The 22,379-nt window shown below is 39.3% G+C and overlaps 1 long non-coding RNA gene across 2 annotated transcripts in view; it reads right to left on the bottom strand.

The window, feature by feature from the left end:
• Window positions 1-4,597: 4,597 nt before the first annotated feature.
• The window catches only part of LOC131096544 (uncharacterized), a 34,698-nt gene continuing 16,916 nt past the window's right edge, over window positions 4,598-22,379 (bottom strand). For both annotated transcript variants that reach the window (XR_009115987.1, XR_009115986.1), the window contains exons 5-6: window positions 20,283-20,426; window positions 4,598-7,242 (exon numbers count right to left, since the gene is read on the bottom strand). This is a non-coding gene — a long non-coding RNA (uncharacterized LOC131096544). The remainder of the gene's footprint in view (window positions 7,243-20,282; window positions 20,427-22,379) is intronic.

The raw sequence follows: 22,379 nt of genomic DNA, 5'->3' as shown, positions 1-22,379 counted from the left end.
TCATTTCTGGAAGAGACTCTGTTCAAAGGAATGAGAATCAGCATGTCTGCAGACAGTACCAATGCATGGAACCTGATTTGCTTTACCTTTCTCTCTGGATTTGCTCACACTGTGTCAAGTCATCTGTGCAGGCTGCTGTCCCTCTTCTATCAGTGAGCAGGGTTTCAAGTGGCTTTTTGTCCACTCCAACGGATGAGTGGCTGGCTGACCCAGGTGTGTAAGTGGAGCAGTGGAGCAGTGGCAGACAGGCCAGGGAACCTTGGCTGACTAAAGGCAGCGGGCTGGGAGAGGCAGGCAGGGAGCAGGGATGGCACCGGGGCCGCTGCAGCGTTCTCCTCGCCAAGCTTCACGTGTGAACCAGCTGATCTTTGCTGACATGTCAGCCCTGAAGACAATTCCATCGTTTCTAGAGCTGATACATTCTTAAATCAGGGTCAGTACTTACACAGTGATTTTATCCACAAAATGGGTAACATGAAAATTTGTACATTTTTTGTGGAATTAGCAGATGCATGGCAAAGTATTCAAGTAAACAGGTTTTCACAGCAAAAGCATATACTCACACTGTTCAGCTCAGAAAGATGGTGAAGATACATCAGTATGGACTTTTCCTCAGATGATCAGTATACCATGAACATTTTTTAAAGTGAATATGTGTATAGAAAGTAACTATTTTATGGTAAGATTAATAGCTTTACTCTTATGAAATATGATTCCTTCAGCATCTTATTCCTTATGCATAAGTACATAACTTCTTTAAGTGCCTCAGTGAAGCTCTCAATGTACAGTTTCAGACAGATGGAACTGTGTTCAGCTTCAACAGCAAAAAGGAGTTCAAAAAATGTTCTTTCAGGACTGCACTATTTCTGAAATCGCTGACCTGCTGAGATGCTTGCTTTGCTGAGAACACAACATGCAGTGCAATATCCATTTATCTCTTCAACTTTCTGGAAACATGGCATCAAATATTCAGTCCCCTCCAAAATCTCCAGATCATTTATGTATTGTACACTGAAGCCTACCACTGAGATAAGAGTTAATAGCTGCTTCTAATAAACCCAAAATGCTGCTGTCCATCTTCACAGACACTGCTCTAAAGGTGTTAGTACTCTGTCTCACTCACTCCAGTAGAGAGGCAGGCAAGCTTCTGATGCTGACACCACTGTTAGACTTCTACACCTGAACAGACAGAATCCAACCAGGCCTAAGGTGATGAAAAATACCTGAGATGCCCTTCCTTCCTATTTTATCCAGCCCAGAAGATTCAGCAGGACATGCTGTCACAGCCAGGACTCCTTTAGACGGATCTCAGTGCTCCATGTCAAACTGGAAAGATTCCTAGAGCTAGGTACAGTACTGGGACAGAGCTACGGTTTCCTTATCTACATGTTTTCTGAAAATACACAATATATAACCATCACCTGACCCGTACTCTGGTCCTTTATATGGGACTGCAACACAGACTAAACCATCTGCTTCTGGATATGAGGATGACACATGAATGCCAACACAGTCCCTGATATTAGAAATCCTGGCACAGTCTTATGTGAATTTATGGGATGCTGATACCCAAAAAACCAGGATGCAACATACACCACTCTAGTAACTACTCAGGACCTACTGTGAATGTTGACTGCATACAAGCAGTTACAGGAACTGCTGGAGGAAATAACCATTAGCTCACAGCTTCAAAAGGGGAACTCACACAGTTTGACAGGACAGTCTTACCCTTTTGCTGGATAGAGCCAAGTGTACATGGGTGTCACTGAGTGGTGACTGTCTCATCCCTTACAATGCAATGGAGAGTTTCTCATCCATTTGAGGAGTTGTCCACATCCTCAGGAACTTCATAAACCTGCTAACTTCCCATGGAGATATGGTGCCCAAGGCAGATCACAAGTACTACAAGTTATCAGCATATAACTCACTAGGGAGGGCAAAGAACATATCTTGGAAGAGCAGAAGCAGCCTCAAAAAACTCTTATCCTTTCTCCATCTCTCTCCTTTCTGTGCCCCCTTTCTTCACTTCTTTTGTCCACACTCCTGTGCAAAGATAAAGTGAAAAATGCATTCTGGCAGCTGTATCTGCTCACCAAATAGTCATCAGTAGCATTATTTAATGGGAAAGTAATTTTCTAGCCCGACCTCTCTCCCCTCACTTCCAAAATGGTTTTCCAGTATGTACTGCACTGCACTGGGTGCTGCATTGGTGAAACACCCACCATTACAGGCAGTCATAGCAATTTATTACTGGCTCAGAAAGGAGGATCACCTTTTAACTGGCTGTTCAGAGAAAAGAAGTCATGCTAGTATTCTCACAAAGACTGTCTCCAGCTTCTGTCATAACCATCCTGTTTCTTCTACCATCATCTTTCCCAGGGATGTAATCTCCTTCTATTTAATGGTTCTATTCCAAGATTTCTGAGACTCAGGAGAAGAAACTGAGGTAACCTAGGATGTGAGAAATCACATACTTTACACTGACTAAGCCTGTGATACCAAAAAGCATTCAAGGGAATGCCCACTTCTCTTGCCTTTTCTAACAGCAGTTGATTGTTTTGAAAAGGGCTCTGTGAGCTCATCATTGCAGGGGGACAACTCCTACCCCAAGTCACCCAGTGTTACCAAAATCTTAGTAATAACTTTTCCATTAACACACAAAAATTAATAGTCTAAATATGTTTAGCTTAGTACTTTCTTAACTAGAGCTCAGTTCTTGTTCGCCTTTACTTCTTTTCCATGAGTTTTAGATGATTCTAAGTCTTTTTGCATTACTTTAAATCTCATTCCTTCCTCATTTACCATGTTTCCATGAACTTTCCTTTTGCTGAAACAAATGAAGACCTTTGTGGAATATGCCCCGAATTTCACAAAGGGAATGCTGCCACAAGGGGAAGATGCATTCTTTTCCAAGTCAAAACTCAAGTCAGTTCGGACAAAAAAGTCAATGTGGTGACCTCAAAGTTTTGTCAGACACAATATTAGACAGACTTGCATCAAACTGATCTGCACCACTGAGAGTTTAAACAGTCTGAAGTTGGATTTAATGTAAAATGTGATGGTTTCCAGGAGGAATAAGTGTGGGGCTGGGAGTGCAGATCCAATTCAGATGCTTATATGCATGATATGCATGAAAATCAATGGGTAGGCTGAGATGTTTTGACTAGACAGGCATCTGATTAGTCTTGTTCATGTAAATTTAACTTAACCTTGTCCTAAAGTATGGATGCAAATCAAAATAAATAGCCACCCCTTTGGAAAGAAATACTGAAGCAGTGAAACTTTCAAGAGCCTCTTTGAAGCTCTGGATTTTGATTGTTTCAACTTTTACATGACTTAATAGAGACAATCTTTATAAAAAACAGAATCCTTAATACTATGTTATTTTTTCTACTTCAGCAGAACAGCTCACATAACTGTTCTTGGGTTTCCAAATATAAGCAAGTGGCTACTTATAGGATTAAATGGATGTAAGGGATATGTACATTCACATCCACTTAGTCTCTGTTTCCAGTGACCCACAACAGTGTGTTAATAACAAACATTTCTCATTCAGTCCTACAAAATTTCTGCAACTATGCATTACTATGCTAAACACAGCACTTAAGTTTTGATGTATTATTGTTGCTTTACAATTAAAATTCTTATTTTTATTTTCACTTCTAGCTCCTTAAAAACCTCAACATGAATACTTTTGGCATCCCTCCTGCACACCCACTCTTGCTGATGTGTGGATCACTTTAAAATATTTAAATGTTTTTAAAGTCATCCATCCATCTTCCTCTAATAACTACACTCAGGTGTGTAGAAGTCATATTAGGTTTTTTTTAGGGTTTTTTTTATCTGACCTTGCAATACTATCAATTTCTAACCATACTAACATAAGAGGAACTAGAGAGGTAATTTTACTCCTGTGCATGTGACTAGTAACACAGAATTTTATGGACAGAAAAGAGCCACAAAAATAATCCAGGAATGTTAAAAAATAATGAGAACCCTAAAAAGCACAATCTGTTTAGCTTTGTCTAAAAACAAACAAACAACAACAAAAATCATATTGAGAAGTAACTTGATCACAGGGTAAAAGCACCTTCCTGGGGAGAAAATAGTCAGTCCTAAAGAGCTCTTTAATCCATCAGAGAAGGCATAACAAGAATCAATGACTAGAAGATGAAGGCAAACAAATGCAAATGAAATAACAGAAAATTTTTAGCAGCAGGCATGATTAGTACTCATATTTTCCTAGTACCTGGAAGCCAAATCATGGATCAGGGCTCAGTTAGGTGCTCAGTTAGATAAAAAAACTCAACCCCAAACCAAAAGAAGACATCTCAAACACAGAAAAAAAAAACGTGATCCCTGCCAAAAGGTTACAAAAAGCAGGTAAGATGAAGTAACATAATAAATCAGTGATAATATTATCTGATATGACAGGCAGCAGTTTCAGGCCATGGTTTCATGATACAAAGTGTTGAGTTGAGATACAGACTTAAGGTGATTCTACGTATCAAGACTGTTTTGTCCCATTCCCACAATTTCTCTACAGCTATGAAATGTTGAAAACTGATCCTTATTTAAAAAAATATCAGTACTAAAATCAGGGTTTTCATTTTTATTTTGCAATAAAATGCCAGTGAACACTTTTGCAAGTATTTTGATTTTTATGAATTTCAGTGAATGGGTTGAACAAATTTTCCCTAACAGTATTGTCACCAGCTCTTTTTACAGGAACTTGCTGCATTACTTGCAAGAAAAGACTGTATATCCCAGAGAAAAGCATGCAAAAGCAAAGTATGAGGTTGTTTTGTTTTCCTCATATCAAATCACTAGGCTTGGTGACCAAATCTCAAGCACTATCCATAGATAAAGCAGACATTAACAAAAACTGAAACTCAGACCATGATCTGGCAAGGTTTCTCTGAAAAAAACTTATTATGCTACCAAATACTAACATAAAAGATAACAAGATGAGCTTGTGTTCTCAACACAATTGCTCTGGCCCTGGAGCCTACACAACATCCTTGGTAGCTTACAAACACAAAAGGCCACTACAATTTGACTGAGAAGAAGATTAAAGAGGTAAACCAAGAGCAAAATTTTCTATTATTAAAGTTTTTGCCATCTATTTGTGAGATCAAGGATCAGAAGCATAGCCCCTGAAATTCATTGTGGAGAGAACTGAGAGCATCTCCTCTTATTTTTCAACAAGAAAACGTAGGAGAAAAGCCCATCCTTGATTTCTTTTTCTTCATTTAAATGATTAGCAGACTACAGCAACACTCCCAATGTCTATTGCACTGAGAAGCTCTGGAGGAGCTAATTTTTGGGCTGGGAATGCTGAAGAGAAAACAAAAGCTAAGAGCTAGGGTCAACATTTCACAAATAGTCCCTGAGACTTGGAAGCAAGTTGGATACAGCCATGGTGTTAAGCACCCATCCTTCTTCCTTCCCTTCCTCCCTGGAGGTAGCCAGCCTCCTCCCATCGGCTGACATTCTGTGTTTCACTGAGCTGGATATTCACATTCACAGGCTACACAGGGAATTGGTTACAATCAGTTCTAAAAGCTTTCATTTCCCTCTTGTTTCTTGTTAAAAATACTTTGAGCTATGGCTATAATAAGTGACATTAAAAGAACACTGCTTCATTGCAAAGTTTAAAGACGCTTAACAGCCTTACTCTTTGGCCTTGTGCACTGTGCTGAATTTTTCCATGGGACTGCAGCCACTCTGTGTGTGCAGGACACAGCTCAGGAAGTGAATCAGGGCTGTGCATCAAATTGGATTATTTATTGGTTGGTATACATGTTGTCTTTAGGAGTTCTGCTGAGAACAAGACAGACAACTACAGGAAGAGAGCGATGGGCATGTGGTTAAGGCAGTTGAACGCCACACAGAACGCTCAGTTCTGCCTCTGCCCTCACCAGCAGCCCCCGGCAGCGAGGAGCGAGTCAGACCTCGTGCCCTGGCAGGTGGCCAACCAACCTTGTCTTCCTCATTTTCTGGGGGTCCAAACACAAACACCTTGGGCCTTTCACGTAGAAATGCAAAGCAGATGATGGCAATGGAAGGTTTTGGTCTTGAGGGAAAAATGGAGTCAGAGGCACAAGGTTAAAAGGCAGGAGAATCCATTTAATATGATTGACTTTACCACTGACTAAACAAGTGGCTCAGTTTTCTCCTTGGTCTAACAGGACAATGGTGCTTTTCTGTTCAGGGAATATGCAAAAATTAATCAAATTCTGTGAAGCTCCTTAATATCATTGTAATTAGCCTACAAAAACCAAAAATGTTTGTCTGATTCTCTGTATGGAAAGGATGTTTTGGATCTTTTGGACCTCTTAATTATCCTACACTGCTACACACTTGCTTTAAAAATATATAGAACATAAATACTAACATGTATAGAGATAGAACACATCTGTTTTTTCTCTCACACTCTATTTGTGATCACACTCTACATGTGATTTTTCAAAGTCCTTTCTACAGCTTCTACCAAGGCTATTCAGTGAAACTGCAATATGGAATAGGACAGGGAACAGCACTTATTGTCAACAAAAGGTATACACTGGCTCAAAAAGTAAAAATATCTTCACTTTCAGTCGAATGTTGTGTAACCACAGCCACAGGAATAGAAAAGCAACAGGAGAGCTAGTAACGGGTCATTTCCTACTTATTTTATTACATCAGAGTATCATCGTACTGTAAGCTTTTAGTAATACTAGGCTACCAAGTTTGCAAAATAAAATATTATACTTTGAGTTCAGCAAGAAATAAACAAATCTACCTGTATCTTTAAAAATAACTGAACAGTTTCAACAGTTACTCTGACTTAAAAATTTGAGTTAAGAGAAATATCACGACTGAAAACACAGGTGATGATCTTCTCTATTTTAGGTAGAAAGGCACTAAACAGAAAAATCTAATACAATAATCAGAGCAATCAGGAGGTTTAGGCACACAACAGAACAGAAATATTTTAACAATGTCTGACAACATCCCAAACACACAGTGTCTGAACACTACTAAAGTGGATGTGCATGAGACTCAAAGACAACACCATTTCAAAGGATAATTTTCATCATTTAAGAAGCAAACAGACAGGAAAACAAAATAGAAATTAAGGTTCAGGCCTACAATCAGATCTTCAGAGTGAGAACCTGCAGTCACCAGAGTCCCCTGGACTTCATCAGGCCCCCAGGCTCTTGAGGTCCATTTGAACAAATCCAGTTACAGGACTAGGACCTAAATATGTAAAGAGAAAAAGAATGAAATCAGGTAACACAGCACACAGCTCTAATTAAAGAGACACCAAACTAATCACAGAAAATAATCTGAGTGCCTAGACCATGACAAGATCTCTATTTTTACCCTAAAATGCTGCAGCTACAGCAAAGGCAACAGTAATTTCTTATGCCAAGAGATTTATAGAGCATTAATTGATCACAGCACATTCCCCTTCAGGCAAACACAAGTACCTGCAGTGTTTGCTCACCTCCTGTGTGCTACTGCTTTTTTGTTGTTATATGTAATTTGTTTTATTATTTTTAATAAAAGAGAGTGGTCTAAAATCAATAAAGGTGATTTATCTTCATCAGCTCTTCATGGAGATTTTCAGCCTCTTAGTAACACGATGGCCAAAACTAAAATATCTGCCTGTATTTTAAAACACTGTAAAACTGACAGAAAGTAAATGATATTTCTATAAGAACTGTCATTGCTATGACTATCTGGAGGTTGTGAGAAGTTCTAGCTCGGCAGTGTGTCTCCCCAGGGTTTCAGTAAAGCCCCATGGTAGCATGCACCTAGTATCATTCAACTGCTAATGAGAGGAGAGAGTAGCAAAAAAATGCCTACCTCATAATGAGATTTGCCCACTGAAATACAGACTTTAACACAACAAGAGAGTGTGATAGAAGCAGTGAAGACACTACAGGAATATCAGATTTATGGTGGCACAAGCACATGGAATCCCCACAGGCTACACCATGGGGAGCTGTGTCATCCAGACTTCCACACCAGCACTTATCATCCACCCCATGGACCCAGGAAGGGTCCATGATCCCTCTCTGCCTGAGGCTCTCTCTCAGCCTGGGAGGCCACAATGGCCAATTCACCATGCCTGTAAATGTCACCACTGCACCTTGCACCTTCACTAGCATGACCTCTTTGAGACAGCCAGACCAAAGACAGAATGAATTGTCCAGCAGTATGATACCATTCTTCCTATTACTAGAGCAGAATTACACCTTCAGAGATCACCATGTAACCAGACAAATCAATTTACATACACCTTCTACCCAAAAAATGTTCAAGACAATCAACAATCTCTGATTACTTTTGTATCTCCTACAGGATGGCTTAAGCTGCACCAAGATCCTTTACATAAAAAAAATTAGTAAATTTAAAAATTAACTCAAGATACACGAGGACACGAACATCTTAAATTCACTGAGACATTGGTTTGCTTATAGCACTCATAGAGAGATAAGGACTCAAACTGCTATTATTTCTGGATAGGAAAAAAATAGTAGTATATACAAAGTTTTCCATGCACAGGGACATTAAGAAGCCTTTTTGCCAAGATGACACACTAACTTAGAACACTTATATATACGTAAACTCAGATATGCAAGGCAGATGAGATTTCCAAAATTTGTGAAGAAATGATGTGTTTATCTTTTCAGAATTGGTGTTAGCTCAGGACAGATAACAAAATTTTTACTCCCATTTTAATATTGAATTCCCAGTTATATCCCACATGTATGTCTGAAACTGGCACATGGTAAAGAATCTACAACACTGGACTTCAAATGAAGTGTCAGATTTTGGTTATTTTATCTCCAGAGAGTTCCAGCCTCAAACCTGGGGTCACTCAGTAGGCACACAGGGACTTGGGGAGAAGATGCAGCTGGCAGGGCTCGGCCTGGTGCAGGCAGAGGCCCCAGGACCCAGTATGCCCATGGGGTATGTTTGCTCAATGGATTTATGATTTCACAAATGTTCATCAAGCAGACAGTAATCTCCTGCCTTATCTGGCTATCACTGCTCTTTCTTTGAACAACTTGAAACTATTGATGGGCCATTAATATCAAATTCCTTGCCAGAGTTACATTTCCAAAGAAAGGCAGGTTTTCTTTTCCTGAAGTGTTATCTTTTTAATCTGGACACCTAACTACTCAACACCTACGACAACCTTTCTTCTTGCTGTTGCAAACATACACTAACAGTTTAGTTTCCACACCTGGGAGAAATTTATCGAAAAACAACAACAACAAAAAAGCTGTTTGGATTTTTTTTTCTTCAGACCATGCCTCCTTGATGCTAAAGCTGCCTCTTCCCTTGTTTAAGTCAGAAAAGCCTAGAAAAAATTCTAACTCACACCTATTTGCTACCATGTCCATACAACTACACACCACTGGAAAGTTAGCCAAGAGCAGATGTATTTCCTCTGTCCGTCCTCAACCTGTGAGATCCAGGACATGCTGAAGGGGTAAGGGAAAAATGACTGTGGCTGGTATGGGACCTGGCTATAAAATTCTCAAGCAAGCTGAAAGCTTCCTCCTCCTGGGGGGAATTCTTGTATCATCAGGCAGAATCAGACTGAGGAACAGAATCAATTAATTATTACAGAAATACTATGGAGTATTGTTATTAGAAGGCTCGACTTCATAATTTAATTGTAGGGAAATTACTGCATCTGTGTTCACCATTACTATAAACCAAATGAAAAGATCAGTGCCTTCCCAGCAAATGCAAAATACATCTTTTCATACTAGGCATCCCACTGTGACATTACAAATCAAACTCAACAATTAATGACCAGTCCTTTGTGGCAGGTGGGGAAATATTCTAAGCAATATTATGTGGGAAGCAGTTGTAGGAGTGAAGAACGTCAAATAATACAATTATATTTGAGGACAGATTTTACAGTTTTTCCTATGAATGACTTAACTGTTGGTGACACACACAAAGCTGCACAGCTACACCATCATCCTGCCTATTGCTCAGACATGTAACTCTAGCATCACCTTACATCCCAAAGATACTCCAAATCCCAAGATTCATATTCATAATTTGCAGATACTTTCAATGCAACATTTCCAAGATGGTATTTTTCTTAATCCTCCCAATCAGCTAAAGTATTCAATTGGTTAATCATCATCATCATGTTTTCATTCAGCAAGATTTTGCTCTCTGTTTTTTGATTCAGCAGCATTTTTTCTCTTTGCTTTTGACAAACACAGTCTCATATCACACACATTCACTCAGAGAACTGCTGCAAAAACCGTTTTCCTGTCAATCACTTGGAGAGCACATCACTATCTCCACAGCTCTCCCTGGATATTTCTGCAGCATCTGCCACTTGTCTTCACTTTCAAGGTCCATCCTTGCTGATCACCACCATACCTATTACTCCTTAATCTTTTTCAGGAAGACAACTGTGGTTTACTCATGTTTGAAACCGGGCCAATTTTCATAAAACATAGCTCAAAAGACCATTAGATCATGCTGTCTAATTTGATTGTTATGTTTTTTTTTGGCTAAAACACTTTAAAAGCCCTCCACTTTTTACTGATACAAAAATAAATTTCAGGGATGCTTCTTATATCTCTTCCCTTCCCATCTCCCACCTGCCATTCAGTGTCAGGAGTCCAGTTTCCAGCTTCTCTCACACCCACATGGTGTATTTTCAAAAAAACTTCTTGTGCCTTTTTCTGTCTTACACCTTACACTTTATTGAAACTCCCTTAAATATCTGACAACATACTGCATTACTGTTGTTCAAAGTTTTCTCTGAAATTCAGCTTACTAACCTGCCCCTACAGCCCCAATGAGCAAAATGTGTGGTAAGTAGTTATATACACATCACCTGTTTTCAAATGTCAAAAGTAAGCAAGAGTGGTATGTAGGAGACAGATCCTACCCTACAGTAGAGAGAGGCTCCTCGAGAGAGATTTGGCTGAAGGAACTCCTGAAATGCTACAAAATGTCCTGTGAAGGAATCTCTGCATACACTGTGGCAATGGCCTAAGGAAATCAGTCTTTTGATTTAGTTACAGGAGTTGGATCCCTAAAGTTTGAATGTTCCCTGACTACTAGCATTTCCATTTTCCTCTGTGTATTTGCTACTTTCAGCTGTATTATATTTACACTGCTAGAATTTAAAATTGCAGATATCCTTTCCAGCACACATCTGTGTGATGCAAAGCATCACAGGAACTATTTGACAATCATACAAAAACAGTCTTACAACGCTATACAGTATTTCATTAGACAGATCCTGATCATGTAATTATCATAGCATTACACACATATGCCTGTGAATGGTGCACAGCTCTGTGCACTAACTTCAACCCTGATGTTTACTAAATTCCTCAATCCTATAATAAAGACCTGGAATGCATTCATATCTTGCACTGGCTTTTTTCTCCCCACTGTGAATCATGGGCAAATCCTCAAGACAAATCAACACAGCTAAAAAAAAGGGAAAAGAAGAATATTAGGAAGAATTAGGATATCAAGAAGAATCTATTCATATAAAGGGTGATTCCACATTGGAATGGGCTGCATAAACAATAATCAAAAGTCATACCAGGCACCATGTAAAAAAGAAAATAGAATAGAAAACTGCTACTGGTGATAATCTAGTTCTTGCTCCAGATAACAGAAAACAAGTTCTTTCAAAGCCCAAAGAGAAAAATGCCTCCTGAAGCAATCAAACAAAAAATGAGGACACAGTCAGTCATAGATGAAAATCTGATCAAAATCTAACCAGGGAAAATATTGAATTAAATTATGTGATTTCATGATAATAAATGTCTTTAATAGCAAAGAGTTAACTGCAAAATGCTGAAAGGGACGTATTTGGTCCTGTATTACAGTACAGTTGTTAATAAATCAGAAACTGGGGCAAGTATCATGGCAGGAAATCTGCAGTCATTTCAGTTACTCAGAATGAAGGAAAATTATTAATCTAACCAAAATTAATAAGTGGACCCAGAAACACTAAATAAGGTTCAAATGATGACAGACAGATAACAGACACATACTAAAATAAACCCATTAAAAAAAAAAAGTCTGTGTTTCATGAGGTTTCAAATTAAAGACACAACTGTAAGGAACTCAGAGCAATAAAACTCAATGTGTTAGGCAAAGGGAGGGTAACAGTTACCTACAAAATCTCCAGATAATTTGATGTTAGTCACTAACATTTAGCCTCTCATAGATTGAATTTACTCACAGTCTTATGTTCACATACTCACAAGCACTGACACTTTAAAGATCTGTTTAAAGGTCTAGGCAAGATAACTTCCATGAAAAACAAAAGACAAGGGCCATCAGCTATGAAGTCCTTACCCCATTTCAGGAGTTGTTTTAATTATCAATTTCAATTAGACAAGTCATACAATTATAAAATGGTTTGGTTAGGAGGGGACCTTAAAGATCATCTAGTTCCAACTCTCCCTGCCATGGGTAAGAACACCTTTCACTGGACCAGGTGGCTCAAAGACCCATCCAATCTGGCCTTGAACACTTCCAGAGATGGGGCATCCACAGCTTCTCTGGGAAACTTGTTCCAGTACCTCACCACACTCACAGTAAAGAATTACTTCCTAACATCTAATCTATCTCCTTTCACTTTGAAGCCATTAACCCTTGTCCTATCACTACATGCCAGTGTCAGGTGCAAGGGGCTGGTAGGATTGCATTTGTTTAATGGGAGTCAATCATTAGATCAGTTATCCCATACTGGGAAAACACACCAGTTGCTTTAGCCTCAGGAAGGAACCAGGGCCCACTTAAGCAGTTTAGTGAAAATGAAAACACACCACTACAACCAAAATAAAAAAAATAAAACAGGCAGCTTAAACACTGCAAGACAATTAGAAGAAAACCAGTGTAACAGGATTATAAAAATCAGCGCCGTGACCTTACCAGAAAAAAAAATCCTGTATGAGGTACAGGTCACTCTCCCTTCAAAAGGATACTAAAGATATAGACAGGGTTCAAGTGTGAACAGCACTAAACATAGAATATATCCTATGAAGAGAAATTAGAATGTTTCAAATTAGGAATATTATGCATGCACATGTAAAGTAATTGCTCTAGAGAGGTCAGATCCGACATTTGTATGCTTGCTATCTACAACACAAGAAAAATACAAAGAAGCACTGAAAGTGTGGAAAATTCAAAACTGAGCAGAAGAAATGTTTTTTTCACATCATATATAACCAATTCATATTAATTATCATGGAAATGAAGTTATTAATCTTAACACAATGTCCCTATCAATGACAGTATAAATTAAATCAGTTACTACATAGAGAAATCAGGAAGCAACTTACTCACATTTAACATCTACTGAAGCATTAGGAGGTATTGTACCAAATGGGAAACTGTATTATGGTTTAAGCAAATATGATAAGCAGATATGCCTATGTAAAATATAAATTAAAAAAGGAATAGCAGATTGATTTCATTATTGAAATTTTATTCACAATCTCACAGAAACTCTTCCCACAGTTTGCATTAAATACTATTAATAGCTCATTAACAACAGTAGTTGTCTTTAGAAGGTTTTGAAACAACTAAAGTTTGGACACATTAAACTTTTATGTAAGCAGTAAAGTCAAGTACCTGAAAAATTAAAAACTGCATGATTATGAACTTGTTTACTCCATCACTGCAGGTTCTATCTAAAACATCTTTTTTCCTCATTTCCAATCACAGCCAGTTTCTTAGAAGCTTGCCTATTTTTCAAAGACGTGATACTGAACAGTGTTCCCTTTATCACTTTTTAAAAAGATTATTTTAACAAGGATTCTCATCACAAATCTTGCTAACGAGCACCCAAAAACTGACTACTTACCACTCACCCACAGACAAGCCAGCTAGAATTAGCTTAAGCACTGAGTCCTTAGCATGCCACAACTATACTGCTTGGTTATCTTGATAAGATCATCCTGGTTTAGTTTGAAATGCACATTGTCACTGCACATACTGAGAACCACGCTGCCCTGTTGTATTGGTAATTACAAAAACATATATAGCATTATAACCTATATAAAACATATAGCATTATAATTTTTTATCAAGGAGCAGAGTCTCAATTTTATGAGGATAGGCAAAAATGAAAGAGAGCATAAAGATGTGGCTTCATATATTTTGGTTGATTTTTCCCATTGTATCTGAGAAGGTAAAGAGAATATGATAGTGTCTGGTTGTGGGGGAGCAGAAGAGGCTGCCAGCACTGTTAATGCAAGGTTGGACCTAGTCAGGGGCTGGGTCAGGTAAACAGGGCAGAAGTAAAAGGCTGCAGCATCACACAGTACATGAAACAGTAAAAGTGAAGACTCACACGTCAATAGCATAGAGAGGGCAAAGAACCAAAATGATTGCCTGGGAATTTTTTCTTGGATAAAGAGAATGCAGCTTGTACTAGGACACAAGAAATGGAGAGATTTAAAAAGCTATATGAACTTCATGTGGTGATACTTGAGTGTAGGCTCTGGTTCTGGTAGAGCAGGGAATTTCAGTCCATGGACAGCTGTGGGTCTGAGAAGACCTTACTGCCAGCAATGATAGGAAAACTGTCTGGAATAAAAGCAATGCAACAGGTTGCAGAAAGGCTGTATAAAACTTCTGAACCCAAAAGGCAATCTGTGTTCTGAAAGCAGATCATCCACCACCAGGATACTAAGAACATAAAAATTATTCTCCTTGGGTGACTTACTGTTTTGCTGTTTTCATGGGCCGTGTATTTGAGTGCAAGAACGGTCACTTGGCAGATTTACCTTTCAGCTGTATAGTTTCTACCTGTGATTGTTTTAATAACACATCCCATTAACAAATTACTCTGAAATAAAAGTGACATTTTGCTTTTCTAAAGCTATTATATGCTTGATAGTATGTTTTGAATGTACATAACTTGAAATATACCTCATTGGACATTTACCTGCAAAGTTGTCCCATGCTTTTTTCCTTTTAAGCAGAAGGTGGGCAAGAGCAATAAACTAAACTCATGGGAGAAAGGGTGTAAACTTACTACACCTAGATGTAAAGGAATTTCTTGTTAAGACACTTCTTTGCTCATTCCAACAGTACCAAAGCTATTTATTTGGTAATAAACAGTACCAACGCTATTTATTTGGTAATAAGAGTTTCTGGACTGAAACAGACATTTCTGAACTTGTTGTTGATGATTAATGTGCAGTTTAAGAGAGCCATTACTTTGTGACAGGCACTACAGAAGCCAAGTGTCAGATAATATATCAACTTCTGCTCCAGTCTAATTCTAATTTAATGGTTAGAACTCTTATTCTTACGGTCTTGTTTCAAATATGATACCACAAAGAGTTCAGCAGGATACATAGTAGTTGCTGTAAAAGTCTTGTAGTGCGAATATCATGTAGGCATTAAATTCGATGTATTTTAACATTAGCCAAAGCACGTTTTCAAAGAAGAACAAGTGCCACAATCCCCTGCATAACCACGGAAGGAAGAGCGAAGTTTCTGCTCTAAGTGCACAAAAGGAACCTGACATGAAGGCAGCGTGGAGCGGGCGCTCCGCCCGCCCGGTGCAGCGGCTGTTCGGCGGGCAAAGGTCCCTCCAGCCCCAGTCCCGGCCCCAGTCCCGGCCGCTGCCGCTCCCGGGGCCGCCGCCAGCGACCTGCCGAGGGAGGGGGACAGAGGGAGGCACGACCGGCCGGGTCCTAACGCCGCCGGCCCGGGCAGGAGCCGCTCGCATCCCGCCCCGGCGGGCTGAAGGCACCGAGGCCATGCCCGGACCATCCCAATGGAGACATTTCTGGCCGCGCTGGCCCGAGGACAGATCCCACGGGAACACCCTGAGGCCACTCGGACGTGCTCATGTGCAACACGGTCCGTGGGCAGGTAACCGGCAGAGCTGAGCACTGCCACGGGCGAAGCCACCTCCCCATCCCCCAGAGATAAAAGCATTGAAGGATTCCACGGGAAAAGGAAGAGGATGGTACCACCAGTCCCTGACAGCGACGCTCCTTCTGTACTTGTAAGAAACCCTGACTTGTTAGTCAAAACTCAGCCCCCGAGCTTTACCTGAGAGCTGCACATCATCATGCAGCACAGGAACAGGTGGGAAAGTGAGAGAGCAGGACTAAAACTGTACACGCTGCAGCAGACACCAGCACGATTCCAGGATCTCTCCTGGCAAACAAAGAAGGCTCTTGACAAGCCAAAGACTGCAAGAAGTCCAACGAGGCAGCTTTTACACCTATAGATGTGGAATACACCAGCACATCTGCTTTCTGGCTTGCTGTTGTTACTATGGTCTATTATAAGCAGGTGCAGCTGTACAAGATTACCAGCCTCTGTGCCATCACACCGTTCTTTCAAACATATCAGCTGGCCAGAGCAGTAATTTCTGATGTATTTTCACTTTGCTACCTCCTCCTTCTTGCCTATACCTCAACACCACTTGAAGATCAAACAGTAGATTTGTTATAACTTTATATGTTTTAATACCATTTTAGTGAGACATCCTTAAGTGACCTGAGATGACTTGGTCTGGGGGCACTAGAACTGCAAACAGGATTGAAACAGTTGCTTTTATTGCCTTCCAGTGTTTCCTGTGCAGTTGTGATCGATGTTAACAGTTGCACATAGTTTTCATTGACGTGCCTGGTCTTGCTGCCAAAGCTGACAGGGGATGGGACAGACAATCTCCCCATCAGTGAAAGTAGAGTTAGGTGGGCAGTGACAACCTCCTCATGAAAACAAGCAGGGACACAGACAGAAAAAGTTGCACCCAAAGTACAGCCATGAGTAATGTTGAATGAAACATTTATGGGAAGACCACTCTTCAATATAAATTTATCTGTTCACTTTGGCATGAACTCCTCCACTGCATACTATGCACGACAGAACAAGATCATTATTTAAAAGCCAAAATACCTGACTTGTGATATGTTTTATCTATCCTGTCACAGCAATCTGTCTTACTCCTATCAAAACCACAAAACAAAACGACAGAACAAAAATTCTGGAGCCATACACATACTTTCACTACATGAATCAATGAAGACTTAGAGTTAACACCACTATATGGCACATGAAAAAAAGCCCAAATGTCCTAAAGATTCAAAACAGTATCAAAAAAGTTTTACTTCATATACTTTTCAAAGCCTTTCCTCTCACTGCTGTGAGTGCACATCTCTCTCCCTATTACAGATACCACAGAGCCTGCTCCTAGCAACATTCTGATGTGAAGCTTCTGTAATGTGATAATTTTTGTGACTTCATCAATAGGTAAATCTGTTTCACCTTTCACATTCTTATTAAACAATGAAAAATCAAATGGGTAAGAAAGCCAAAATTCAAAGAGAGCTAAGATAATCAGGTCCAGCTTGTTCAATCTAATACTAATTAGTGTTTTCACAATGTGGAGAGCATTAGATCTGTGCTATCAACTTCCAAAATAAAACAATTTCTGAATCTGTCAAAATACTTCAAAAAACGCACAGGTGGCAATGCAAATCAGATACTTCTGTAGCTTCTCATCAAACAGTCCAGAAATGAATACAATGAAACTGTACCACCTTGCTAAAAGAAACAAAAAAACAACTAAAAATTACCACTTCTCAGTTCCAACTTGAGCTCACAAGACAGATGTAGCTTACAAACTCAGCAAATCAACAGTGTGAAAAAGAGCAATCAGACATGGTAAAGCACAGCTTTTTGAAAGGACATACATTGAGTAATTGCTAGCACACGTGTCCAAAGTGCAGAGAACTTCCCAAGGATTCAAACGGATACGAGCATCTTCCACATTTTTCTGTGCAATGGCATCAAGTTTCACTGTGGGCTGCAATAGCGAGGGCATGCCTTGGGGCTGGCATGTTCATTTAACATATGAGTCATTCAGTGTGGAAACAACATAACAGAAATATCCACAAACCAATGAATTGTGAAAGAACTATAACATTTTTCCCCTCAGGCCTGCACCTAGTAAAGTGTCACAAATGAAGTTAATATCACAGAAATTATTCAGCAAAAGAGGAATTAAGCAGAAAATGACAGTCAACTCTTTTACAAGTCAATAACTTAACTGTTTTTATTTGAAACCATACCAGTCAGCACAGTCATCTTAGAAAAGACCAACAAAAAAAGACACTCCAGACTTGACTTTTATAACCACTGCACCCACAGATAAGGTACATCTACAATAGGGAAATTGCAAAGTAGGTTTTTCTTCACTGGTATCCTCCTTCAGAATCTGAGGGAATTTAAAACTCAGAACTTAACACCACTCCCTTAGCCCTCTCTCCCTCCACCCCTCCCCCTGAAAAAAGTTGGTTTAAAATATAAATAAGATAAAATAATTAACCAAACACTTGACGTGCAATGAACCTGAGTGAAAGATTAGCTTGGCAAGAAAAATAAAAGTTGTAGAGGAGCCTAGTTTCCTCTCCATTAGCTTCTTACTACATTAGCCCAGAGAATTACAGCAGTCCAAAAAAAACCCCATTTATAAGTACATCAAAGCAGCTAAGTTTACATTCGTATATCTAACATGCATATTTGTCCAAGTGCACTAGGGAACCTGGTATGCCCCTAAATTTAAGGTGCTGATTTGTGCTTCATGTTTTGGCACTGGAATGAGTACACAGTACTTTGAGGGCCAGATTTTATCTCACTCCCACCTCAAAAGTAAGAATGAAAAACTGAGTGTTAGAGAAAGGGATATTAAATAGTCACTCTTAGTCACCTTGCTTGCCAATCTAATTTCAAATAAGGAGACTGTTTACATTAATCTTTTTAGGTCTAACTTATGTACTTATATGAGACCTTTGGAGTGTGGCCACAGACCTTTCAGGAGATCACCTACCAGGCATTCTCTGTCCTTCCTCCCTCAGTATCTCAGTGAGGATGCTCTGTTTCAATGAATGCTGCCCTAGGTACCTGTTATGATGTACATCTACACTGTGCAATGGAGCCCAGAGCAGCTGGGCTCTGCCAGCCTGGCTGGCGCTCACCCCCATGAGAACACACCCCTGTTTTCCTGCTCTCACTGTGTGTGCATGGGAAGTATCTGTGCTGGCACAAGGATGTGTCTGAGCTCCTTATCCTTGCCTCTGAGCAGGGCTAAGGCCTCTGCCAGGCCCGCTGTTAGCGCTCAGACATGAGCCACCAACCCTCTGCCCAACACAGACTATCCGATTAACGCCTAATCCGCTTGTGGATCGGCTCCCGGCCACCGCTGCTTTCTGCAGGGCATGACAAAATTCAGAGTTCCTGAGGTGCGTCTAAACCCTGACTTCACTGCAAGTAGCATGCTCTGGAACAGCTATCTCAGCTATGAAACTGGCTCAGCAGAAGAACGTGCAGTGTCTGTGCTGCTCTTTACTACAGAGCATATGCACATCCAGCACCTCAAAATACCCTTAACCAAGGAGCTTTGAGAATTGCCAGCTGCCACAGAACAGTTCCACTTCAATATAAACCACCAGTGGAATTCAAAGAATAGGATGGAAAAGAGGCACAAATTCCTTGTTAATTTCAAGAAGTCATTATCTACAAAGATAAGAATATACTTTGTTTTGGTGAAAACAAATTTTTTGCTTAGGGAATTGTTGGCCTAAGTTATTTCAAATACTAAACTTAAAGGAATCACTTGTACTCCATTGCAGTTACAGTAAAACTTTAATTGGTGCTTTTACTTGCACTTTCTAATTGTGTACATTATTTAAATGGTGTGAAACTTCCAACAAAGTAGTACCAATCAGTAACTTAGCATGCGGCCATATTTTTTTAACCAATATGAGGATTAAAAGTTTCCAGCTATGATTAGTTTGTCAATAATTATGTGTTTTGTATCTCCTGCAAAGCTGGATGCAACGCCTGTTAGAACATTCTCATGTATAGTGGTGAAATATACCATGAGAGAGTATACTCTGAGTGAAAAAAAAGCAGTTTTTTTTTTAAATGACAGTTCAAAAATATTCAGTTCTAAATATTCAGAGAAACAGGCTCACAAACAGTGAGCCATAATTGGCCACTAACTCCCTCTCTAAAATAACTTTTCTAAAAAGATGTTTTCACTATTTTTATATGCAAGAACTCAATGCTAAGTAAAGTTGTTGTACAATGCTTCAGAATTTAAAATACTTCATGATATAGAACAATCCTCCTACTTTTCACATTTTAGAAGAAAATTTCATCAGACAAATCCTCAGAGAGAGACACAAACACATTTTACTGAGAACTATCACGTAGTGTTCAATAAATTACATGCAAATTCTTACCAGAATGCCACTGCTTTTGAAGATGCCATATCCATTGTTATCCTCAAGATATCCATTCTTATTCATCATTAGTACCCTGCTTCCTTTGCACTCAAGCTTCGGAACGGATTTCTGACAAGCAACCCACACCTACCAAAACGGTTTCTAGAAAGCAAATTATATAGCTGTAAGACATGGAAAACAAACCAGCAATTTGCAAACCACTGCAAGTGCAATGCAAACACAGCAAATAAAAAATTCATTCTGAAACATTCATCCTATTATGCTGGACACTAATATAACCACAGCTGTAACATTATACTTTTAAATCATGGTTCACCTATAGAAAAACTGCAAGAGCAAAATTCCTTTTTATCCTATGGAATCTCATATGTTTCATCTCATTAAGGGTGGTCCTTTGCTTGTGAATGATTTTTATAAAAGAACAGGATAAAGGAACATTATTCTTAAACTATACTTAAGGTTTTCTAAGGACTTATGAAAATTGAAGTTCCATTTGTGCTGGATAGAGCAAATACACAGAACAGTAAAAGGTCCCCGACCACATTAAAAGAACAAGTCTAAACAGGTAAGACAGCACAGGGGAAAAGTCCACACACAGCACAAACAGCAGGACTGCAGTAAATGTAACAGTAGTTCTAGTTTGCAGGTGGCTTTTGCTTGCAAACAACATAGAAGGAGGTACAGGGTAAGGAGGGCACATTGGGTGGGAGGAAGCATATGTAGTATGCAGGAACGAAGCAGAAGTGAAGAGGTAGAACAGACAGCAAGAGGTGGAAGAAACAATCAGTAAGCACAGGACAGAGAACAGCTAATTAAAGTTAGTGAATGTTCTCTGAATGGTCAAAGGTCCCTGGGCTCTTGGCTCTTTCTGTTTCTGTGAGTTAGTCTCTGGCAAGGTCCCTTCTTTACTGCTCCCAGGCTTAGAGCAGTATATTTAGACTTATTTTATACTTATTTTCAGTTCTTTTCCCCATCACAATCCCCTCCCCACATATTAAAGATCTCTCCCTTACTTGTAGCTTTAAAACAGAGATGATCTGAATCTACTCAACAATATCTATATAGAACAAGCACATGCAGATCAGCCTTATTTGCAAGTGATCCAAGTTCTTATATTCGGACTTCAACCTTCCTAACTCTTTCTTAGGTAACATACTGGATAGTAGAAAAGTGAGGCAAGACACTGTTCTATAAAAGAGCAGTTGAAAGTTGATAAAACATTGTACTTCATGCTGAAAACAGAGTTGTTAGGATTCAGGATGGGGACAGCTGCTCTATAGGCTCTGGTGCACACAGCCAGATGGAAATATTCTAACCTTCACAGTAAACTGTACTTGTTCTAGCATTAACTGAATAGATTAGGCTCATATCAGAACAGAAGATGCATTTTCATTGTCAAAACACTCATTGTTTATATCCTTTAGCATAAATGGAGATAAGTCAGTGTAAAGAGCAAGTCTGCCTACAAAGGCAAATCAAACCTGTGAAACTGAAGTGGTGTAATTTTTTATGGGGCTGCATGGATAAGGGCAAATAAACTAGATTGAAGTCACTTTCATCTGGTGCAAGATCTCCAATAAGAATAATTTATACTGGCATAGCAACTGCAATATAATTAAAAACAATTCCTGGAATTAGGCCAGTGCTGCCAGGTTGTTTCCTTCTGTGTGGAAATAAGCTACCAATAGATACAGTTTTATACTGATACAGCTCTATTCACACTGGGGAAAGGTGGCTGATACTTTAATTATGCCAGTACAGATAAAGAAGAGAAACTCCTGATAGAAATCCAGGTGTCTCAGATATAGTCCATTTACCTATTGCAAGAGAGTAACAACATTCCTAGCACAGGCAACACTTTGGAGTACTAATTCTTAACTTAAAAATTAATCCCTCCTGTGTCATTCTCAGAACACCACCAACCTTTGAAATGCTAATGGAATTACTAGAGACAAACCAGATTTTGAATTACTGCCAGATTCTGTCAGGAGTTCATCTGACAAAAGTTTTCTCCGTGCCACTCAAGTGTCACTATTCTCTTCCTATCTCCTTTTCTTTTAAAACAAACTTTTTTTTTTTAAGCAACAATGTTGT

This window comes from Melospiza georgiana, chromosome 2 (genome assembly GCF_028018845.1).
Source record: "Melospiza georgiana isolate bMelGeo1 chromosome 2, bMelGeo1.pri, whole genome shotgun sequence".
Lineage (NCBI taxonomy): Eukaryota > Metazoa > Chordata > Aves > Passeriformes > Passerellidae > Melospiza > Melospiza georgiana.
The sequence above is the reverse complement of the archived record's forward strand: the minus strand, read 5'-3'. Positions and strand labels throughout refer to the sequence as shown.